The sequence below is a fragment of the Pongo abelii genome, chromosome 10 (assembly GCF_028885655.2).
Source record: "Pongo abelii isolate AG06213 chromosome 10, NHGRI_mPonAbe1-v2.0_pri, whole genome shotgun sequence".
NCBI classification, from domain to species: Eukaryota; Metazoa; Chordata; class Mammalia; order Primates; family Hominidae; genus Pongo; species Pongo abelii.
Window position 1 is genome coordinate 24,216,928 of NC_071995.2, and position 22,983 is coordinate 24,239,910.

Here is a 22,983-nt window from a genome sequence, read left to right on the forward strand (position 1 = left end):
GACAATGTGAAATGGGTCTGATAAAACATTTGGTTTCTACTTTTCCTCCAGACTTGTCCCAGCTAAGATCTTCTGGATTATCCAGCCAGATCGATGCAAGGCAAAGCTTCATTCTGCTTAGAGGTGCCATCAGTAATTTGCTGGAAAAGTAAAGAGTTAATCCCTGGGTGGGTGCTGGTTCTGACAGCTTTTATGTGTCATAGTCAATCACAGTGAAGTCATTGCATTCTGCATACTGCCAGCTTCCTCTGGTAACTGATGAGGCACTTTTGGTAATAGCATTCTCATTTCCAGACATTGCCTATTTTATCATTTGCAACTGTAGGATATTTTTGACATCCTTGTTTCTTTATGTAAGATCACAGTGACTTTATGTCAGTAAATTTGCCATTGCACACTGGTCTGCTGTGACAGGAAAAGCACTAAATGGATGTAATTCAGTTTTAAATATAATTAATTAATTACTGGGAAATATTTCTATTGTGGATATCCTTACATTTTGTCAAATACTCTAATCCGTGTACTTAAAAAATAGCTAGCATCAAGCGAATTTTTTATAAGAAGCAAGAATAGGCCCCGGAAATATGAAGTTGGTTTAGTAACAAGCATTTATTTTAAATAATGTCGCTTTCTTTGTAAATTATGAATATCAGATATATAAACACACACATTAGATCTGTTTAATGATTTGTTATACTTCACATAGCAAAGCAGAAAAGTACAGGGAATTTGCTGCTTGCCTAGTTTGAGTATCCCTGAAGGTTAGATACTTTTATTTGTATTTTTTTAGAGGAGAATCTGAAATCAGAGAAATTAAGTTATATTCTCTAAGCGACTCAGGGAGTAAGAGGCAGATACAGGATTTGAATGATGTATGTATAGTGTCAAAGCTCTTTACCTTCTGCCTCTCTGCTTTCTGCCTAATTCGAGAGGTCTCTGAGATGATCCTTTCCGCATTTGCTGTGACACTCATAGCCTGCCTGGCCTTCCCATTGCAATCCCTTGACCATACTTGCCAAGCTTAAGTTTTTCAGATTTTTGCTCCTGGAGGCTTCCAAGCTTAATTTTCCTTCCCCTGCACATTTATTTTCTGCACTTCAAACCCTCCTTGGTTTGGTCAATTCTGCTGTCAAACAAGTTTCAATTCAGACAATGTGGAGTATAAGGGTAGATTTTTCTGGGTTATTACTGGCTTGAAAAGAACTGCTTTAAATATACCCTAGTCCTTTTATGTCATAAGTGCCAAATCAAAAAATTCAGAAGTATGATTTCTTCCTGATGAATATATATACACACACACACACACACACACACATACACACGCACATACTATATGTATATAATCAATTTCTCATACATACTGTGTAATAAAAGTCACTCCTTTCTGGTACCTGATTGAATTAGGATAAACCCCCAGAGAAGCAAAATTAGAAGCAGTTTTTTCTTTTTAGAATTCCTTCCCCAGGGCAGCCATGTACAGTTGTGCAAGTTGCATATTGCCTCTGGGGGACATTATTCACATTTATAGTATGATAGATTTTATGTATTGATTGGCAACAATTTTGAGGCAGATAACATTAAAGAGTCTTGAGGAAGCTGCAGTTGACCTTAAATCTCACAAAGGTATCATTTGGGCCAGCACTGCCTGCCTGTTTTGAAGAATCATGGCAATAAAAGAACATCTTTAGACTCATTTTTCATGCCCCCTCTTAATACCTAGACAATTTTGGTAGGTATTAGTACTTTTTAAAATATGTATTATGTGGGCGGCTGAGGTGGGCGGATCATGAGATCAAGACATCAAGACCATCCTGGCCAACATGGTGGAACCCCATCTCTACTAAAAATACAAAAATTAGCTGGGTGTAGTGGTGTGTGCCTGTAGTCCCAGCTACTCAGGAGGCTGGGGCAGAAGAATTGCTTGAACGTGGGAGGTGGAGGTTGCAATGAGTCAAGATCGGGCCACTGCACTCCAGCCTGGCAACAAGGCAAGACTCCATCTCAAAAAAAAAAAGTATCATGCACTAAGGTTTTGAGAAGTAAAATACTTCGAGTCAGGTGGACCAAGATATCCAGGTTGATATAACCGTATATTATGGGGGCCTGGTAAGAAGCGTTGTGGGCATGTAAATGCATCAGGGTCTACCTAGAAGACAGCCAGAAAGACCTATGTTTGGGCAACTTTTGGGGCATCTAGATTCTTGTATAGAAAAAGGAAAATATGGTAAATAAAAGAACTGCATTTTGAATGTGAGTGCAAAGTTGTCCACCAAATACCTGTTATTATAGTAACCGTTCTAGCTCCGTGTGTGTGTGTGCGCGCGTGTGTCTGTATGTGTGTGTGATTACTACTGTTGTAAAATATTTAACTTTAGATAAGACCATCAGAAGATAAAAAGATCCCCATTCTAACTTTTTCCACTTTATTCACAGAACTGAAATAAAATTAGTGTTGCAAACCAAAGCTTTATTTTAGGCATAGTTTCTTTACATTCCATGTTAAATAGATTAAACAAAATGATCAGAAAGCTTTAAACATTTTTTTTCTTCCTTTGAGGTCAATACTAAGTTTGCCCAGTGGTCAGCTTTGCAAGCTATTTCACTCCTATTTTAATGGGCACATAAAGATCATTGCATTAAAATTAATTCCTATCAGGGTTTCCAAGTATTCTACCCCCAGTTGAGATTTTAGGAAAGCTGTGCCATTCAGAGGTTGAGAAGAAACCCAAAGAAATCATTATATCAGGTTAGAGTTAAGAGATTTCCACACAGGAAAAGTAATTGAAAAGTATATATTTTGCATAATGAAATAGATGACAAACTGGGCAAGCTGGTCTATTAATGAGCCTCCTGTAAAGCCAAGAAGCCACTGAAGCCGGGAGTGAATGCATAAAGAGGAATCTCTGATCTCAACTTTTAACAATCAATTTTAATCAAACCATTTGAGGCACTGAGTTCTTAGGGCCCTGTGACGGTGAGGGCAATTTGAAAGAAGAATAAAAGAAGACTTTTTATATGAATTGCAAAGTAACATAATCAACTTGGAGTTGTGATCAGGGAAACTTAGTTTTACTTTGGATTCTACAGAATTCCACATTTATTAAGGCCATGGCCACCTTGTCTGTTATATCTTCCCCCAAAAATAGTTTTCAGTGGTGAGGTAATATGACCTTTGGCTTCTGAATGGGGTTTCAGTTAAAAACTTCAAGACGGCAGTTCTTTCTGGAAAGATCCATCCAGTATTAACTGAAGTAAAAGCAAATAAATTATTAAGGAAATGCAATAGTCAACTGCATATGTAGACATTTAGGAAATATTATACTTGCACTAGGTCATCAATAATATTTATTTGAAGATGTTCTCCTGCCAAACAAATATTTAGGTAAATGGCTTCTTCAAATATTTAAGGATTAAACATCTGTATTTCCTCTTTTTTAAAGGGTTAACAAAATATATATATTGTCAGTAGATGTGTGATGTACTTTTATTCTGATTTATACCAGTTTGGCTGTACAATTATCTGAAATTCCTGGAGAATTTCCAGCTCTCCGCTTCAGCTTGTATTGCTCACATTGCCTTCTAGGAATGAACAGCTCACTAACGTAGAATGAAGTGCACCTTCAAAGAAAGAGTGTATCCAAACCTAACAGGCTGAAAATTAGTCATGTAGAGCTGTGGAATTACAGAACGTGGTAGGTAGGGGTGTGGGTCTCTCTTTTCCTTTCTGTGCAACTAAGAATTTATAGTCCAACTGATGGTTCTCAACCATGGCGATGACCATTAGAATCACCTGGGAGAGGTTTAAAATAACAACTCCTCACCCCCAAAGATTTCTGCTTTAACTGGTCTGGGGTGGGGTCCGGTGCCTGTTTGTTTCAAACTCCCCCGATGATCCTAATGAGCAGCCAGTTGCAAACCACTCCTTTTAATCTAAATGATCTCGTTTTCATGAATGAGTACAGAGACTGCGAAGGCGAGGCACAGAGCCATGACTGACAAAAGATGACATTCCTTAAAAGGATTGAAGGTTCCTACAGCCATAAAATCTCATGTCCCTGAACTTACATTGTAAATATTAATGAGTGCGTCTAATTTCCTTTCATGTGAAAATGAGAAATAAGGCCTTAATTTGACAACTCTATTTTCCAGGAACTTGCTTTTCAAAGGATTCAAAATCCCATTTGATAGAATGATAGAATCTGTGAAAGCAAAGATTTTTGATTTACTACAACAGTGCCTGGCATATAGTAGACACTCAATTAATATTTGTTGGATAAATAAATGAATGAATGCATTTATAGTTGACCCATTACATTATGGTTTTGAATGAGTAATCTGAAATTTAAGTAGTTTAGTGATGGATGAATAAAACTACAAGAGAGTGATAAATCCTATAATTGACAAATTAAATACAATTGATAAATCACCTGGTTTTCCTCTCTTTATGATATCAAAGAATTTGGCTTTTTGAAACACTGACTCTGTTTTGGGACGTGAGTCTCCTTCTCTGTCTAATTTATCTTTGTTTTGCTGTTTTCCTTTCTTTCTGTCCTCTTCCTTTCTCTTTCCTTTTCTTTCTCTTTCTTTTTCTTCTATCCTTTTGTCCTCAATGTCTAAAGCCAACCTTGGTGATTTCCCTTTTCCCAAACCTGCTCTTCCTTTTCAGCTTCCCTGGGTAATGGCCACATTCAGGCTGGAATCCCTGAATCACTCCACACTTCAGCTTCTCCAGCCCACAGCCAACCAAACTGCTAAGAGTTCTTAATTTCTACCTACCAATGCATACCATAATTCCCAGCTTCACTGGCTTGTCTCTTTTTCTAGGTATTCACACCTAACATTCCCTATTGTTCCAAGTGCTTTCCTCTCCAATTCAGCTCTATGCTGAAGAGTTTTCTTTTGAAAATGTAGATTTGTTTCTATGACTCCTCTGTAAAACTTTTGATTACATTTACTCCTTGGATTCTTGGCTCCTTAGCATGGGGCCCAGCACCCTTTCTTATTAACCTAATGACCTGCCTCATTGACCCTGGCATTTATCCATTCAGGTTTTGTTGTCACCATACCAAGTTGCTGGCTGTGACTGATGCCCCAGATCTTTGCTCATTGTAGAAATCCCTTTCTTTGACTTTTAAAGTTCTACTCAGTATTGAAGTCCACATTTTGCCTCTTCTGGGAAACCTTTCCTGAACTTTCTTTTAACATTCATCCCTTTACTGTCTGTGACTCAATAGCATTTAGCTTATTCTTCTATTATAAACCATGTTTATTCTGCCTTGTATGATGCATAGCAATTTATATGTCTGTCTCTATCACTAGATTGTACAATCCTTGAAGGCAGGAACAAACCATGTCATTTATTATCAAATCTATTCCCTAGAACATTTTAGCTGCTTAAGAAATCTTTTGTGTAGTTGATGAATGGTTATAATTCTGGAAGCTTTAGTCATCCTAGTAAAATTTATGTGGGAGAAGTTTTTTGATTAAAGTTCAAAAATGACCCTAGGTAGGCAGTTATGCCAAACAGCAAATGACTGACTTGAAGTGAGGAGTCATTATCGGGAAGATATGTACCTGCTGTAATACCCTGTATTTGATATTTTGTGTCTTTGAAGTAGTGCATAACAAAAATACTCTTCCAAACATTAATAGACAAAATGAAATCGTAGGCAAGAATCACCTTGCTGTTTGTTTATATGGGGAATTAACTCAATGGAGCAACAAGAAAGACAGACATGAAGCCTTGTGTTGAGAGCATCTCCAATGTATTCCCTTTTAAAATAGAATTTAAATCTATACCTATACCTCTAATTACTACTTATTGAATAATTCTTTAAAAACACTAGGAGGTATTATATTTTCTATTTTAGCTTTGGGAGACTGTAACATGACCAAAATCATGTAGCTACAGTCTTACGTTGAATAAACACCAAAGTCCATGCCAAGTTACACCAAATCCCTCCCTGTAGGATATGTTTGTTGCCTTTGTATTTAATGTAGGATTTATCACTGTTAGAGGATATGTGCTTTAAAGGTGTTTTTCTCCTTTTAGTTATGAGCTCATAAAAAGAATTAAAATCATATATTGATTTAAGGTAAAATGTGGGAATAAACATTGTTGTGCTGATTCACTCATATTCTTCTATTGACATTCTTATTTGGCCAATAGGCCAATAACTTTGATCCTCTGGGGTAAGGGCACCTTCTGAGTCATGGGAGCTGAAGAAGCTGATTGACTTGCATAAATTTTAAACTCATGGCTTTTTCTCAGCCCGTTGTCTAAATGGATCCAGACAATGGATGTTTTATATTTACCATATACAGTTTCTTCATAGAACAAAGAGATAGCGAGCGAGAGAGAGCACTCTAATATGCTTACTAAATCAGAACATTCCACTCTTGCACTTTTTCTTTCTGATTCATGTCAAGCTTTCTATAGGATTAATTAGTTAAATATGGACACTTAGAGTCTTTTCTGAATTTTATTTTGTTATTATATAAGTAAATTTATTACCTGCCTTCATGAATCAGTATTTTGAAACAGCTCCTGTTTGATTTGACAGTTTCTGAGTCTAAGGCCATCAAATTACTATTAATTCTAGACAAAGGGCACCAATTTTTCATTGTGCAGATCATAAATAATCCTCATGAATAGATTCTTTTTAAATCCTAAAAGGGGGCAAACATTTTCCCTGGCATTACACCACCTGAGTCAAATTTCATGTCAACTAGGTGCCACTTTTGGGCATCATCTTAGCCAGCATATAATGATCAGACATGTAAATATGGCTTCACAGAACATGTAGGAATGTGAGTAAAGATGGAACAGAGGTAGGACCTTTGTTTGTCACAATATTCTAATTTAGTCTTTATTGAATTATCATTGTAATTAATCTTTATTTTATGTCCAGAGGGTTTTTACATAGAATTCAAGAGCCTAGGCTAGGAACAGAGAGAGAATAGAGACCTCACAATCCAATCTCTTGTAAGTTCTCAAAAATAATTAAAAACATATATCTACAGATGGTAAGATGTGGAAATAATTATGCAATAGGAATTATTTCTTCAAGAGGGAGGAATGTGCCTTTTCTGCTAGTCAGGAAAAGTCCAACACAGGGGAAGATGAGCAACTTTGGTTGGATTTGAAGACAGAAAGGCAGAGCTAGATTAAGGACCGGGTTGCCCAACCAGCTGGTTAGAGCACCACTGTTTAAGAGACTGTTAAAAAAAATCAGTGCACTCAATCAGAAACACAGCACCCTTCAATTTGTGTTTCCATACACCGTACCTTATTGGAAAAAAAAAATAGATAGAATCAGTACTGTTTCTGCTATGTACTCAAGTGATACCTTTTTTCTAGCCTTGACCTAAATTTGTGGAATATCTTTGGTGAGGTACATATGCAAGTTGCATAGACTTCACCACTACCTCTGAGACCACAAGCTGCACAGGAAAACCTGAAATATACTTAATATATAGCACAATGCTTTTCCAGAAGAATGACCTGTTTCTTATTTATATTCCAAATGCTTGAATATGTCTTCCAAGTGTGTAAATACAGGACTATTTAAGTTTGCTAATGAAAGTATGCCTTGCCCAGTCCCATCAAATAAATGGAGAACAAATGTTTAAACAACACCATTTTGAGGAGGTAAAAGAGCATCTTGTGGGGAGTCAAAGGAGGAACCCATATATTAGCATCCAGTCCTGTCTGTGGAGAGGTAAACAGTTCCATCAATCAGTAGAAAGTGGTTGAATAAATAGGTTGTGCAGAGTTAATGGATCCCCTAATGCCACCAACTGAGGGAGCCTGTACTCCGTAGATGGTCTATCCTGGACCATAGTGCTTTGCAAAGTGTTAACATGCTGCACTAAATCATATGGTCACCTCTGAGCTTGTTCAACAAGCGCACTTAAAAAGGGTCACCAGATCTTTTCAGGGACCTGTAATTTGTTGGAGCCAGAAAGAGATGAATTTGAAAAGTACGGCTTCCCTGCTGTAGAGATCAAATCCATTGTCCGAGCTGTGTTTTGTTAACTTTGTACATAGGATCTTCTTTAGCAACTAGGGAGACACAGCTGCTCTTTATATCTAGAAGTGAAAGAAACGAGTCTGAATGGAATATGTTGGCTCTGCTGAAAATGAAACATTTGCTTTACTGAAGGACTTGGGGCTCAACCCGGCATGTGAAACTTCCGCCAGAGCTCAAAGTGGAGGGAAAAAAAGGGAGAAAGCTATATAATTTGTTTGAAGTTGTCAAGCACACACACACACAAAAACTGGCCAACAGACGCGAGAAACAAGAAAAAAAAGATATTTTAATTTATCTTTCTGGATTATTAGTTGGCTCAAAACAAAAGACTATGAAAATGGGAATTGTTAATGCTTTCTGAATCACCCCTATTTTTATAACTGGATAATCTAGTTGCTTCTATGTTAGTCATCAAGGAAAGGTTAGAAAAATGCGGATGTTTGATCTGCACGTGCTGCTTTTTGTGTGTGCATAGGGAATCTACTGTTCTAATAGATTTAGAATCTATATTTGATATTTCCAAATCCTTTGGGAAACACATAAACAAAAGGGCAGGAATCACAAAGCACCGCCTAAGGAAAAGATTCTCTTTGTGTTCCACGTAGTCCCTCTTAATTCTATCTGCCCACCAGCCTGCGGATTCTCTGAGTGCAGAGGCTTTACTCCAATAGCAACTGAAAATAAGAGAGACCGAAAAACAAAGGGGCAATTTCATAAAAAGTAATCAGCCGATCTAATTATTTTGGCTGATTAATTGATTTTATTTTTCTCTTCTTGGCTTCCCCTCTTTGCACTTTATCTTATTTTGATGAAATGATTCACTCACTGCTGAACAAATATTAAATGCTGGCTACTATTACTATCGAAGTCTAGTTTGGGACGTATTTTTATATCTAATTGCTGATATGTTAGGATCAAAGGTAAATCATGAAAAATACTCCATAAAAATAAACATGAGACTATGGAGCTGAGAAGTTATTTCACAGACATTATTTTAAATCTTGTCCCCATACTTGGGATAATTTTAGTTAGGGCATCATAACAACATGAATAAATGGAAAAAACTTCACAGAAAGCCTAGTTTCATTTCTTTCTTTGCTTATTGGTTAGCTGAAACCAATATTTAGAAATATTTTTTCTATTTTACAAAATCCTTGTATATTCTCCTTGAACCATTGCATCTCTGTTACCATATTCCCTATCATCATCCCCCTCCTTCCCCCTCCTTTCTGATGTCTTGTCTCTCTTCGCTTCCTCCCCTGCCACGGCCTTTTTTTTTTTTTTTTTTAGAATTTCTTTTATTTCAGGAGCAAATGTTTCTTTTTTAGATGGTTAGTTACTTAAAATGAAGTCAGGACTATGTAATAATATGCAGGAAACAAATGGAATTATTTTGGGGGTGTTTCCAGATTTTCCCCCAATTAAATACAAAGCCATCAGCACCAATCATTGCAAATATGAAATCTAATCACTTAGCATATTAGAAGAGCAAGAATAAGCTTCCCCATATTTCACAAATTGACTCACACTCTACATATTTTATCCTCAATAATGTATGCATTTTCCAGCTGGCTAAGGCTGCAATCTTTCTGCATTTTGGACATTTGTCACTCTATTCAGCCAGGCAGGAGAAGCCCCTGTGTAGCAAGCTCCTTGCACTGCAGGCATAGCATCTGTGAAGGAGTTGCTGACATCTGATGATTCAAATTGCAGAAATGATCCAGGACAAATTATGAACGTCTGGGTAGTGCCCAGAGATTTTGAGCTGAAATGACTTTGCCCTTGGAGCCTTGCAGATTTGGTGAACTCTTGGGGCCACAAGCTTTCTTGTACACAGCCTCCATAGGACATTGCCCACAGGTCCTCTTCTCTGTGTCAGTTATCATCCTGGGAGTGCCAACTGAGCTTTCCTTGGCCTGAAATGGAAAGGAAGTGGTTCAAGTTTTAGTTTACAAACCCTCAAGGCAATTGTAGCTTTCTTTGAAATGTAAAACAGTTCTCTATCAAGCACTGCTTAAGGCGTCATCCAACTATCAAAGTCAAAGATGATTTGATAGAACCTTACAAATCCTCATAATCTATGGTAAGTAGTAGTAGCTAAGGCTTTGGCTCTGCCTTTGCACGTAGGGCAGAAGCAGGAGGATAATTTATCCAACTTTAGGGTAATGAAGTGTTAACAAAAACCACATGAAGCTATTATTACAACCACAGGCCACAGACTGCTAAGAGGGTAAACTCTCTGGAGACATACCTATTTTCAAGGAATCTTTTGCATCTCAGCTTACCTGAAGGCATTTGCTAAACACAAGGTGATGTAGCTGAAATACCATGATTCATTAGACCTAATGAACAATGCTGAGCATATTGTGTCTCAAATATAACCCGCTGACATTGATATATATGTACTTTAACTCATTCGTCCCAACTTTATTAGGTACATATGTCTACAGCAGACACAAATGAAACGTTCTACAACTAGGCTCCAAGCCAAAAACTAATTTATTCTTTAATGTGCTAGTGATTACTTGGTGGTTCCTTGAGCAGAGATGACAGGTCTGAGCTAATGGAGTTGTAGTGTAAGTTAATATAAATCATGACAGAGCAATTAATTACAGAAACCACTGCAAATCCCTTTGTTAGTTTTCCCCATCACCAGAAGGATTTAATAATATTCATTTTGCTAAGTTCCAGTGACATTTACAAGTCTTAAACCATTTTTAATCAAATCAATATCACTGGCTGCTAAATGTAGTTGTGCTTTGCTTGCAAGTCCTGGAATACATCGATACTAATGTTTCCTACCTTCTGTTCAAATGAATCACATTGAATACCCATACTTCCTCTTCATTTGTTTACATTGAGTAATTGGGACCTGAAAAAAAGTTAAGACCTGGTGAACCCTGACTATCAGCAGGAATGAATTAGCAGGTAGAAGAGGAGATCCATAATTCAGTGATTACGCCTGCATCATTGTATCTAATGTCCTTCATCAGTTTCCCCTAATTGGCCTAAACAAAAATACTTCACGATCATGGAAATAGATTCACATTTCTATAGACTTTTTCAAGTGTGGTAGGTTAAAAAAGGAAAGATGAAATTTAGGCACTGGAGCAATATGCTTTCATAACAAAAGAGCACTACACCGGTTCAAAAGCACCTCAGCTTCATCTCTACATTCTTTATTCTTTAGACATCTATAGTTGACATCTCTTTTTAAATTGAGTAAGTGAAAATTAGTTGGTTAGTATGGCTATAGTAATGCTAAATTATCTCTATAAGAATAATAAAATCTTCATCAGGAATTGATCGTATTATGGATTTTTAGAACAAAATAACCTGCTGTTCCTGGATGGCCCGTGTTGCTAGATCAATATGAAGCTCTATTTTTTTGTATGTTTCCTTTTTTTCCCCAGAAAAGCTCTATCTCTGGAAAGAGTGGCAGCTCCCATAGCAATGTGCCTTACACACGTTCAGTAGATTTTCTGTGTCTGTCCTGCCTTTTTTGCATAATTGCAGATTTTTATTGACTTTTTATTGACTTGCTTTCGACTTGATCTGTGGGTGTCCCTGACTCTGAGCCTTAAAATGTTAGAGTAGCATTCTTTCCAGAAAGGTGACTGTTCACATGCTTTTATATTTGTCATGCTCCTTAGGAATTCAGCACTTTGTGCTTTCTGCTGTAATCATTTCTGTTCATCTTTTCTTCCTTACCAGATTGTAAATACCGTTAGGATAGGGATCTTGCTTTATCCATTTTTATTCTCTATATTATCGATACCTAGCAAAGATGTTTCTACATGATATTGTTCAATAAATGTTCAGTAACTGAATGAACATATGCTACCCAGATGGGAATGTGAGGAGGGTGTAAAACTCAAATTAGTTAATCAAATAGCTTGTAAAATAACGGGTTGGGTGCAGGGAAACGTTGTTAACCTGGGAGAGATGTTTTAGGCCTAGAGTTTAGAGTGAAGAATTGACTTGATGAAGGCTAGCAAAAAGACCAGAGCTCAGGGTAGCTCTTATGGCTTGGAGGCTAATGATATGATTTCTTTGTACTTTTGTAGGAGTCCAGCTCTAGCCTCTGCTTCCATCCTTGGAAGCTATGACGTATTGCAGAGGCCTGAATAAGAGTCAGGTTTTGAACTCCGTGCCACTTTCCAGCTTTGTGATCTTAGACAAATCCAAGTATGGCTTTTGACCTTGGTGTAGGCACTTATGCTTTTTTCAGCCTCAGTTTCCTTCACGTTACAGTGTGAATAAGCAATGCCTATGTGATAGCAGTGTGAGGATGAAGAGATGGTGTGTATGAAATTGGCTGGTGTGAAGTAGTGTCTGAGCCCTACTCCCAGAAGGCCTGTGGATGGCAGCCGTAGTAAGAAGGGAATAATTTATATCTTTTCGAACTGGGGGACACATATGCTGGAAGAGATGGATGAGTAACAGCTTTCTCTTTGTGTCATTTACCACCATGGGAGTCTGGTCAGTGTAAGACTTGCTCTGGCTATGGGTCCTGGTTTCCAACAAGGGGGCAAATTCCCTCTTTTTTTTTTTTTTCTAGGAGAAAATTAATATAAAGTGTGTTGCTTTTCACATTTATCAAGATCATCAATTCTTATTGTTACCCACAAAATGAGTGAGTTCCATTGCTTCGGAGATGTCAGTCCCATAACCACAACCAAGAAGGATTTAATAAGGGAATTTGATTACTTGCAACAAGTAAGGAGTAAGGAGGACACGGGAAGGTTCCCAAAGCAGTGCCTCCCTGAACAAGGGTGGAACCAGGGCTTTTATTGGTAATTGTACATAGAGGTGGAGTAAAGACACTGCAGACGCAGTTGCTGACCACGCTTCTACATAACATGGCATGTATAGAAAATAAAGAATAAGCTCCTCCCAGGGCAGGGATTTTAGTATGGTAAGAAAGGAAGTTTGCCAAAGTTCATCTCCAACTCAGATATCTCTGAATCCAACCCATTTTTGTTTTTCAAGGGCTGAGCTTCTTCCTGGAAGGTTTGGAAACAAGAACTCAAAGTGCAGTTACAAGTGGATAATTTTTCACTGTGCATACCCCAAATCCTGGGTTACATAATCATCATCCTATTCAGGAAAGCAGAATGGGAAATTATGTTTCACATAACCAAACCACTGAGCCCCTCATATATTCTGTCAAGAGGAGGTTTTCATTTATTTATTTATTTTTACAATGGCACCATCTTGGCTCACTGCAACCTCTGCCTCCCGGGTTCAAGTGATTCTCCTGCTTCAGCCTGTCTAGTAGCTGGGATTACAAGCATGCACCACCATGCCTGGCTAATTTTGTGTTTTTAGTGGAGACAGGTTTTCACCATGTTGGTCAGGCTGGTCTCAAACTCCTGACCTCAGGTGATCCACCCACCTCGGCCTCCCAAAGTGTTGGGATTACAGGTGTGAGCCACTACAACCGGCATGGAGGAGTTTTAAAAAGACCTTCTTCCTGGTTTCCTTGAGACTGTTCTGATACAATGGCTGAGGAGTTTACGTGTTCCTGCAGTTTCCAAAGGGAGATGAATTATTTTTTAAAAGCACAATGTATCTACAGTGGGCCTAAGTGGCATTTACTATTCCTATGTATAAGGCGCCAGAACCATCCTTGTAAATTTTTTTTGGAACAAATAGTTTCTACTAATATTCCTACTACCATTATTTCTATCGCTATTATTACTATTACTATTATTTCTTCTATTGCAGCTGCTACCTAACGTTTATGGAGTGTTTCGCTGTTCTAAAATTTTCTTGTGTATTAACCTACTTAGTCCTCATAAATATCCTCTGAGGCAGGGACTATAATTGGGGAAACTGAGGCACAGTAAGTGGCAGGGCTGTGATTCAGATACAAGCAGTTTGATTCCCAAGTCTCTGCTCTTAGTGAAAAAAGTCTAAGACTTTGAGTTTGGAGATCCAGATTCCAACCTGAATCCTTTACCTAAATAGCTATGTAACCCTATGAATCTGCCCATTTCTCTGAGGCTTTTATATTTCAACTGAAAAGTGAGAGTAAGAACTATTAACTTAAACACCTTTGGTCCCCACATGATGTGGTAAAGTAAAAAAAGGAGTGAGAAGGTTACTCCAGTTGTTATTGCATCTCTCAGATAATGTTGGGTGGAATTTAAGTTATAACCCACAGCTGTATTTTGAAGTCACTCCTTCATTTCCTTGTCCACATCTCTCCCCTGCCGCTGGTGTTCCAGAGCAATGTGTGCTCTCATCCCCACTCAAATCTGCCTCCAGCTGGTCCCTGGGCTGTGGTATGAGGCACTCATCTTTTGTTCCTCTCTGCTTCACCCTTTCCCGTACCACTCTCTGCCCCTAGTCACTCTCTACACATTCTCTCAATTATTTTTCACAAAAAAAGCTAGGATACTTCTTTTTTTTTGAGACGGAGTTTCACTCTTGTCGCCCAGCCTGGAGTGCAGTGGCGCGATCTCAGCTCACTGCAACCTCCGCCTCCCGGGTTCAAGCGATTCTCCTGTCTCAGCCTCCTGAGTAGCTGGGATTATAGGCGCCTGCCACCATGCCCAGCTAATTTTTTGTATTTTTAGTAGACACGGGGTTTCGCCATGTTGGGCAGGCTGGTCTTGAACTCCTGACCTCAGGTGATCCACCCACCTCAGCCTCCCAAAGTGCTGGGATTACAGGCGTGAGCCACCACGCCCAGCTGCTAGTCTACTTCTTATTGGATGGGAGAGGGGAAGAAGTGAAGGGCACAGGAGTAAGCTTCCTGAGCAGTTGGGCATTGGAGAGGGTCAGTCATGTAGAAGGTGAATGAAGGAATTAAGGAAGTAATAGCATTCAGTCTTAAAAGCAAGGGTCAGACTTATTTATTTTTGTATAAGAGCTTTATTGAGATATAATTCACATATCACAAAAAAATTCATCCTTTACAGTACACAATTCAGTGCTTTTTAAAAAAGTCTTCATTGAGCTGTGCAGTGATTGCCAATATCTAATTTTAGAACATCTCATTGATACATACAGGAGGCAGCAGGGCAGGATCCCTGGTGAGGGCTCCACCTTCAAGCCTGGACCCACGGCCCTAAATGAGAACAGGAATTCTTGTTTTTGTGCCCAAATGTTGCCTTTCCAAGACCACTCTGGCACCCCCCACTGCCTATGCCGTGCCCCTAAGAACCCCAAACCACAGGTTCCACGAGCAGAAGAGTGACAGAGCAGCAGAGTGGCACGGCAGAAAAGATGAGAAGAGAAGAAGCATCTGAACATTGAAGAGGAAGCTGGATGGTTGGAGAGCAGCCAGGGATAGCCAAACTGCAGGGGAAGATTATCTTCCCACTCCATCCCCTTGCCAGCTCCCCATCCCACTGAGCGCCATCTCCATCACTCAATAAAACCTCCACGTTCACCATCTTTCAAGTCCGTGTGAACTGATTCTTCCTGGATGCCAGACAAGAACCTGGGTACCAAGAAGGCAGGGTGTATGTCTCCCTGACTCTTCACTGAGCTGGCCAACACTGAGCTGTCTGCAGATGGCAAATGCTAAAACAATATTGTTTGTAACTCATGCCCTCTGGGGTTTCAGAGGTTGCAGGCAACTGCTAGACTGTGCTGAGGGCTGGTATGGGGTTTATTCCTGCCGGTGCCTAAAGGTACTCACCCAGGCTCCTGCACCCGCTCATCTGCATGCTCCCTCTCCTGCAAGGGGCTTGAGCTCAGTGGCCAAGCAAAATGAGCCATTCCTCATTGCAAGTCTCATGGAGGGGTAAGGGATCTCTCTCATCTCATCATTACTTCAAAAAGAGATCCCATGCCCATGGGCAATCCCCACTGTGTCTCCCTTGCTCCAATCCCTGGAAACTAGTAAGCTACTTTTCATTTCTGTGGATTGCCCATTTTTGACACTTCATACAAATAGAATCATATAATATGTGTCCTTTGTGTCAGGCTTCTTTCACTGAGCATAACGATGTTTTATATTTCATCCAGGTTGTAGCAGGTATCAGTACTTCATTCCATTTTCTTTCACTGAGCATAACGATGTTTTATATTTCATCCAGGTTGTAGCAGGTATCAGTACTTCATTCCATTTTAATGGCCAAATAATTTTCTACTGTGTAGATGAACTTCATTTCATCTATCCATTCATCGGTTGATGGGCATTTGGGTTGTTTTCGCTTTTGTGCTATTATGAATAATGCTGCTACAAACATTCATGGACATGTTTTTGTGTAGACCTAGGTTCTTTTTTAATTTTCTGGGGCATATACACCTGGGAATAGAATTCCTGGATCACATGGCAATTATATGTTAAACATTTTGAGGAAATGCTAAACTGCTTTTCAAAGTGGCTGCACCATTTAACAATCCTACCTTATATGTAATTAAAAGCAAACAAACAAAAAACCTTACTTAACAAAATTACTGTAGACTACCTAATTTTGGCACACTGTAACTATGGAGGCTACAGGTTCTTTCAGGGTCAGGCTTTATTGTACACTCTCAATAGGTATGCTTTCTTCCTCACTCTTTGAGGAACTAGATAATCAGGGTGACGATGGTGTGACGAGCAGTTAGAACCAGACTAGACTGTCATCTTCTTGAGGGTAGGAATGCGTTCTTCCTCGTTGCTGTAACTACAGGGCAGAGTACGGTGTTGGCAGATAACAGGCACTCTACAAACATCTGAGAGAATAAATGAAGGAAGACATAAACTCAGAGACGGGCCTGCTAAATTTGAATTTTCATCCAAACAACTGACCTTTCCATTTCATGAAGTGAGCTATTTAGCAACATTCTCTAGCATATGGATTATCTCTGTCTGTGGCATCCATTCTTCTTCCATCTGTTGAGGAATTTCATCTCCTTTCAAAGTCACATGAGGAGGCCTTGGTATATACTCTGCACATGGCACACATGGTATTTTATTTTAAAAGGATGTAACAGTATCACCTAGATTTGGCAAACATCATAAAAAACTTAATTTGGTGATCAGTTCCCAGATTTATTCCCCCTTTGATAGAATACATTTAATAGATAACATTAATTCAGGTCCCTAACACATATAAAAACCTAGCAGTATTCAGTATCTGGTGTGTTTGCTTTTATTCTTAAAGAATCTGAAGGGATTTGACATTTCGTTTCATTCATTCACAGTCTCTTTTTTCATATCTAATGAACACGCTCTACAACAATGGCCCTCAGATCTCCACCATCTGCAGGGGACTGCATGCAGGTCATAGGCTAAGAACAACACCACATCAGTATTGAATAAAAAAGTGAAACATCAAAGGCAGAGCTGGCTATGAGGTCTATGCTTTCAAGACCTCGTAGCTAGTTCCTCCTGTTTATTATTTTTTGTTTGATTGGATGATAATGTAGTATGTCATTCCACGGTCCACAACCTGTGGTCAATTCCCTACGGAGGAACCATATTGGGCAATATTTTTGTAAGCACATTTGTCCTAGTAGGGAAATAATAAAAACAAGAAGAGTGAGCACAAAAGATGTCTGAGGAGAGGGAACAAAGTCCTTTATTATCGAGGAAGATGATCTTGGGGTCTTAGCCAAGAGTCTTTTTATCTGGATGGTGATAATGATAATGATTCTCTCCGTAAATAATGTAGGCAAAAGAGGGATTTTTGCTGGTTTGTTTCTCTCTTTATAGTCAATTGCACTCTATTTTCCCTCATCATGTGGCAGGCATGCCTGACTCACCCCCAAGCTGCCACGATTAGAACACGTTTGTACCTCTGATATCCCGGGCATCAACTTTTTAAAATGTTGAGCTAGTGAATTAGGTCTTAATGGAGATATTTTCTCCTAATATAGAACCTCTTTGGGCCATGAATAATTAATGTCAATTTATAGCTCAAGGGATGTCTCTGAGGAATCAATATAGTGAATTAATTTCCCCCACCCCCTTCACAACAAAATCTTTTTTAGGTATAATTAAGCCTTAGGAAGGCCTATACTCTCTTTAAAAGAAAGTCTTAAATATAATGAACATTAGTTTTGTTTTTACTGTATTTTACATTTTATTAAATATTTCTAAAAGCTAGAAGCTGCACAGAGGTGGCCCAGGCTGTAATGGACCTACAAATTGAATGATTAGGAAGTTACAGCTCTTACTACCATGGACAGGGCTCCGGCAAAGCGGACAGAACAAAATTAAAAGATGCCAGGATAAATATTCCAAAACAAATACTCTTCTTGTGCCACCTCCATCACCCTATCCTTAAGAAAGAGATGAAGAAAGTTGTTCTTGAAAGATATGTCTTCGTGTCAGAACAATGTCCAAGCTCTTGGTGATCACAGTGACAATGCTATGGCACCCACTTTTATTTTCAAGAGAACCTTATCTTTATATCTCAAATTGGAAATCATCTCTGAACATTGCTCTTGCCTGTTTCATGGCATATTAGACCAGGATGGGGACTACAGTGATGATCCCTGTTCTGACATCCCTAAATTTCCCATTGGTCCTGGTCCCTTTGCATCAACTCCAACCCTGCCAGCTCTGGCTAGCCCCTCCTTTTCCAGCAATCTCATCCATCATGGGAGCTGTCAATTGGGTGCCTTTGAGGCCCAGGGCTTGCAGAAGATGTTCTGAGGACAATGTCCATCTGTCATATATTATTACCAGTTTTCCTAAATAAACCCTGTAGTTAGGGAGGAGCAATTCTGGCCTAGGGAAAGGTACAGAAAATCAGAAAAGAGCTGAAGATGTCTAACAAGCCAGATTTTCTTTGCTGAAGTTTCTACGTACTCCTATTGTCATCCTTCATTCTGAAAAGAAGAGAAAAGAAACGCATCCTGTGCTGAGCTGGAGATGAAAAATACAGGGTTCTTGCCTGCCTTTAAGAAACTTTCTGCCTAGAGTGAGGAGGCAGGCTTGAGAGCAAATTAATCCACTCCATTGTTAGAGGAGCTCCAAGGGAACCATGGGCTGGGGATAGTTGGGCACAAAGGAGAGTGTCAGAGAGGCTTTTCCGAGAAGGTGCTTAATTGTGTCTTCAAAAATGAGCCGATGCCCGCTGGGTAGACAAGTGGGCGGGGGCATTCCCAGCTGAGAGCAGGAGCAGTGAGGGCAAGCACTGGGGAGTGGAAGGGGCTCAGTCCTGGGTCTTGGCGGAGCCTAATTGCTTGCTTCCTCCTTGAGCCTGAAGTCAGGACTTGAAGCTGGAAAAACTCTCAGGCCAGAGGCAGATTTCTTTGCAGTCCTCAAAGTAATCTGTGGCCACCCAAACCTTCAAATCTCTTTGGGAGGTAGTGACTCCTATGGTTAAAGAGATCATTTTCAGGAAATGAGCTTTTGATAACTCCTATCTCGCCTTGCCTTCAGTTCAGACAGGCTCAGGTAGCTGCCTTCTTCAGTCAACTGCGAGTGAACATGCTCACAGTTACTGCACTTCAGCCAGTGCCCCTCCTGTGCTAGCCTACCTGAGATTCATACATTTGCATGTCTGTTTTCTGGGACGTTGATAACTGAGCTGAACCTTCCACCTCAAACATCTTTAAAAATAGTGACATGGTTTCATAAGGTATAAACCCCAATGGACACAGTTCTATGGTATCTTAGTTGGTTCAGACCATTATAACAAAATACCCTAGGCCCGGTGGCTTATAAATAACACAAATTTGTTTCTCACAGTTCTGGAGGCTGGGAAGTGCAAGATCAAAGCTCTGGCAGATTCAGTGTCTGGCAAGGGTTCATAGATGGCACGTTCTTGGTGTTTCCTCACCTGGTAGAAGGGAAAAGGCAGCTTTCTGAGGCCTCTTCTATAAGGACACTAATCCCAATCATGAGTGTTCCACTCTCGTGACCTAATCACCTCCTACAGGTGCCACCTCTAACACCATCACATTGGTGATTTGGTTTTAACATATGAAATTTGGGGTGACACAGACATTCAGACCACAGCATATATCTAAAACTTTCTGTTAGAATTGATGCTTGCCAGGTTGGATAGCCCACATCTGCATAATAGTGGGACATTCCCCTCTTTCTTCAGAGTACCCTCTCCTTGTTCCTGAGAGTTTCCAAAGGAGGCCACAAACCTTCTTATGCAACTGCCTCCCAGCTTCAATGTCACATAAATCCACTCCCCTCCTCAGGCTGTCCACCTTTCCCTGGGACCATGGGTTCTAGAGGCAGACTGACTGCACTCAATCCTGGCTCCAACATGTACCAGCTGTATGGCCTATGCAAGTTACTTAACCATTTTGAGCTTTCATTTCTTCATCTATGAAACCTGGAACAATATGCTGATTTTGAAGATACAATGAAATAATATTTATAAGACAGCTAGCATGATACCAAATACAGAGTAGAGCTTACTAGATGTTAGGTGCTCTTTTTATCACTGTTGACACTGTTGCTGCCACAACCCACATCCACTGCCTGCAAAGGTGCTTGGTGAAGTCCCTTTTTTGCTATGTAGGCCAATGTACATGCCCAGGGAGCAACCTCTGAAAGTTTCCTGTGTCCCATCCTCAGGGTAACAGCATGTTTATTTTCATGTCTGACAATGAGTCAAATCTGTGCACATATATGTGCCCTGGACCTGAAGTAACCTGGCTTACACTCAGAATTCTACCAAGTGCCCCAAGCTTGAATTGCTTCTGGCCTTCACTCCTCTAACCAAAGGTGCTAAAACTCATTTGATAGGCTCTTATCTTCCATTTTCCTCTTCAGCTTTCCTGGCCCTTCTTTATAACCAAATGTCCTCTTATTTTTTAAGGTAGGAAACCAGAGTTCTCATGCATATGAGAAAAAAAGAGAGATACAGAGAGAGAATTGGGATTAGGTGTGGGAGAAGGATGTGGAGGGAGTGGAATTTGATTTAAATGAGCAGTTGACAACCAAAAATGCAGTAGGATTGATGGTTCTATTATTAGAACATCTATTTGGCACTGTTTTTTTTTTTTTTTTCTCTTTCTCTTTCTCTTCAAACCAGGTTCTTAAAACAGAGACTTACAACCTTTTGGAGTTAAGATGAAAAATTGTCTTGAACAATCCTGTGTGCTTGCTGGCTGGGTGTGATGGATCATGCCTATGATCCCAGAACTTGGGAGGCTGGGTCGGGAGGATGGCTTGAGGCCAGGAGTTCAAGGTCAGCCAGGGCAACATACTGAGACCCCCATCTCTACAAAAAGTTTAAAAACTAACCAGGCATTTTATCACATACTCTAGTCCTAGGTACTCGGGAGGTGGAGGGGGAAGGATTGCTTGAGCCCAGGAGTTCAAGGCTGCAGTCAGCCCATGATCGCACCACTGCATTCCAGCCTGGGTGACACAAGGAGACTTTGTCTCAAACAAATAAACAAAATACTGTGTGCTAGCAATCTAAACTTTTTTTTTTGAGACTCACATGAAAATTTCTTCCATTCTTGTGTAACATTTTGGACAGTCACATGTGGCACCCAGACAGGTGAAAGCTGGGAGTTGAGAATAAGAATACGGAATGGGTGTCGTTAGACCTTGTAGATATGATTGATGGACTTGGTACTATATTACGACCCCAGTGTGAGAGGATGACAATGACCCTGGGTGATAGGCTCAAAAGCTATGTATGTAAAGAGAGTTTATAGGTGATTTATTTATCACATGGTGAACTGTTAAATTCAGGCATCTCCTATTGACTCTTAAAAGAGATTGAGGTGAAACCAATAAATGTGCCTTATCCAATAGTTGTTATGATACTTACTTTTATCATTTGATTTGTTTAATTTTATAAATTTACATTGTAAGAAGTTTCTTCTCCTAGAGAAACAAAACAAATAAGGTTAAGTTTCCAAAAAAAGGTGGGACTTAGCCAGCAATCTCAGCTGCAGACAGAGACAAGAACCAAGGCTGTTTCATACCCTTATAAAAATAATTGCAAAGATAGTCTTTGGCTGTTAAATATGTAAATGGCGCAACCATTTTGGAAAACAGTTTGGCAGTGTCTTAAAAAGTTAAACATGCACTTATGACCTAGCCATTTTAGTCCTAGAATATTTACCCGGGAGAAATGAAAGTCCAGGTCCACACAAAGACTTGCACATGAATGTTCACTGCTGCTTTATTTGTAATAGCTCCAAACTGGAAACAACCCAAATCTCCATAAGCAGATGAATGGGTAAACAAATCATGTTATACAATGGAATACTACTCAGCAATTAAAAGGAATGAGCTATTGACAACAAACAACAATGAAGATTAATTTCAAAATAATTGCATTGAGTGAATGATGCCAGACCTCCCCCAACCCCTCAAAAAAAGTAATACTGTGCGATTCCATGTATATAACATCTAAGAAAATGTAAACTAATCTATAGTGACAGAAAGCAGATCAGTGGTTGCCTGAGGATAATGGCAGGGTAGGGGTTGGAAACAGGAAGAGTGGGAGAGAGGGATTGTAAAGGGGAATGATAAAAGTTTTGGGGGTGATGGATATGTTCATTATCTTGATTGTGGTGATGGCTATGAGTGTAGGCATATGTCAAAAACCATCAAGTTACACCCTTTAAAAACGCAAAATTTATTGTACGCCAAATATGCCTCAATAAAGCTATAAAACTTCCTAACAAAAATAATTAATTTTTACACTCAGTATTTTTACATTTCAAAGTTACCTATCAGCAAAAGTCATTCTGCTGGCTCTTTTAATTTCTAAGGGGTTCCTAAAACCTTAACCTTTATCAGCATGTCCCATGCTAATCACATTAAAAACTGTCTTCTTCAGTGTAATAGTAATGACAGTTAATATTCATTGGGCACTTTCTGCTGAATGAAAATATGTCAGTGATTTTCCTAGTATTATCTCATATAATGCTCCAAAAAAACTTTCCAGTGTAGGTACTGTTATTAGCTCTATTTTGTAGAAGAAGAAACTGAGGCAGCGAGGCTTAGTCCAACAAAGGACTAAGGGTAGAGGGTCCTGATTCAAAACCATATACAGTCCTACTTCTG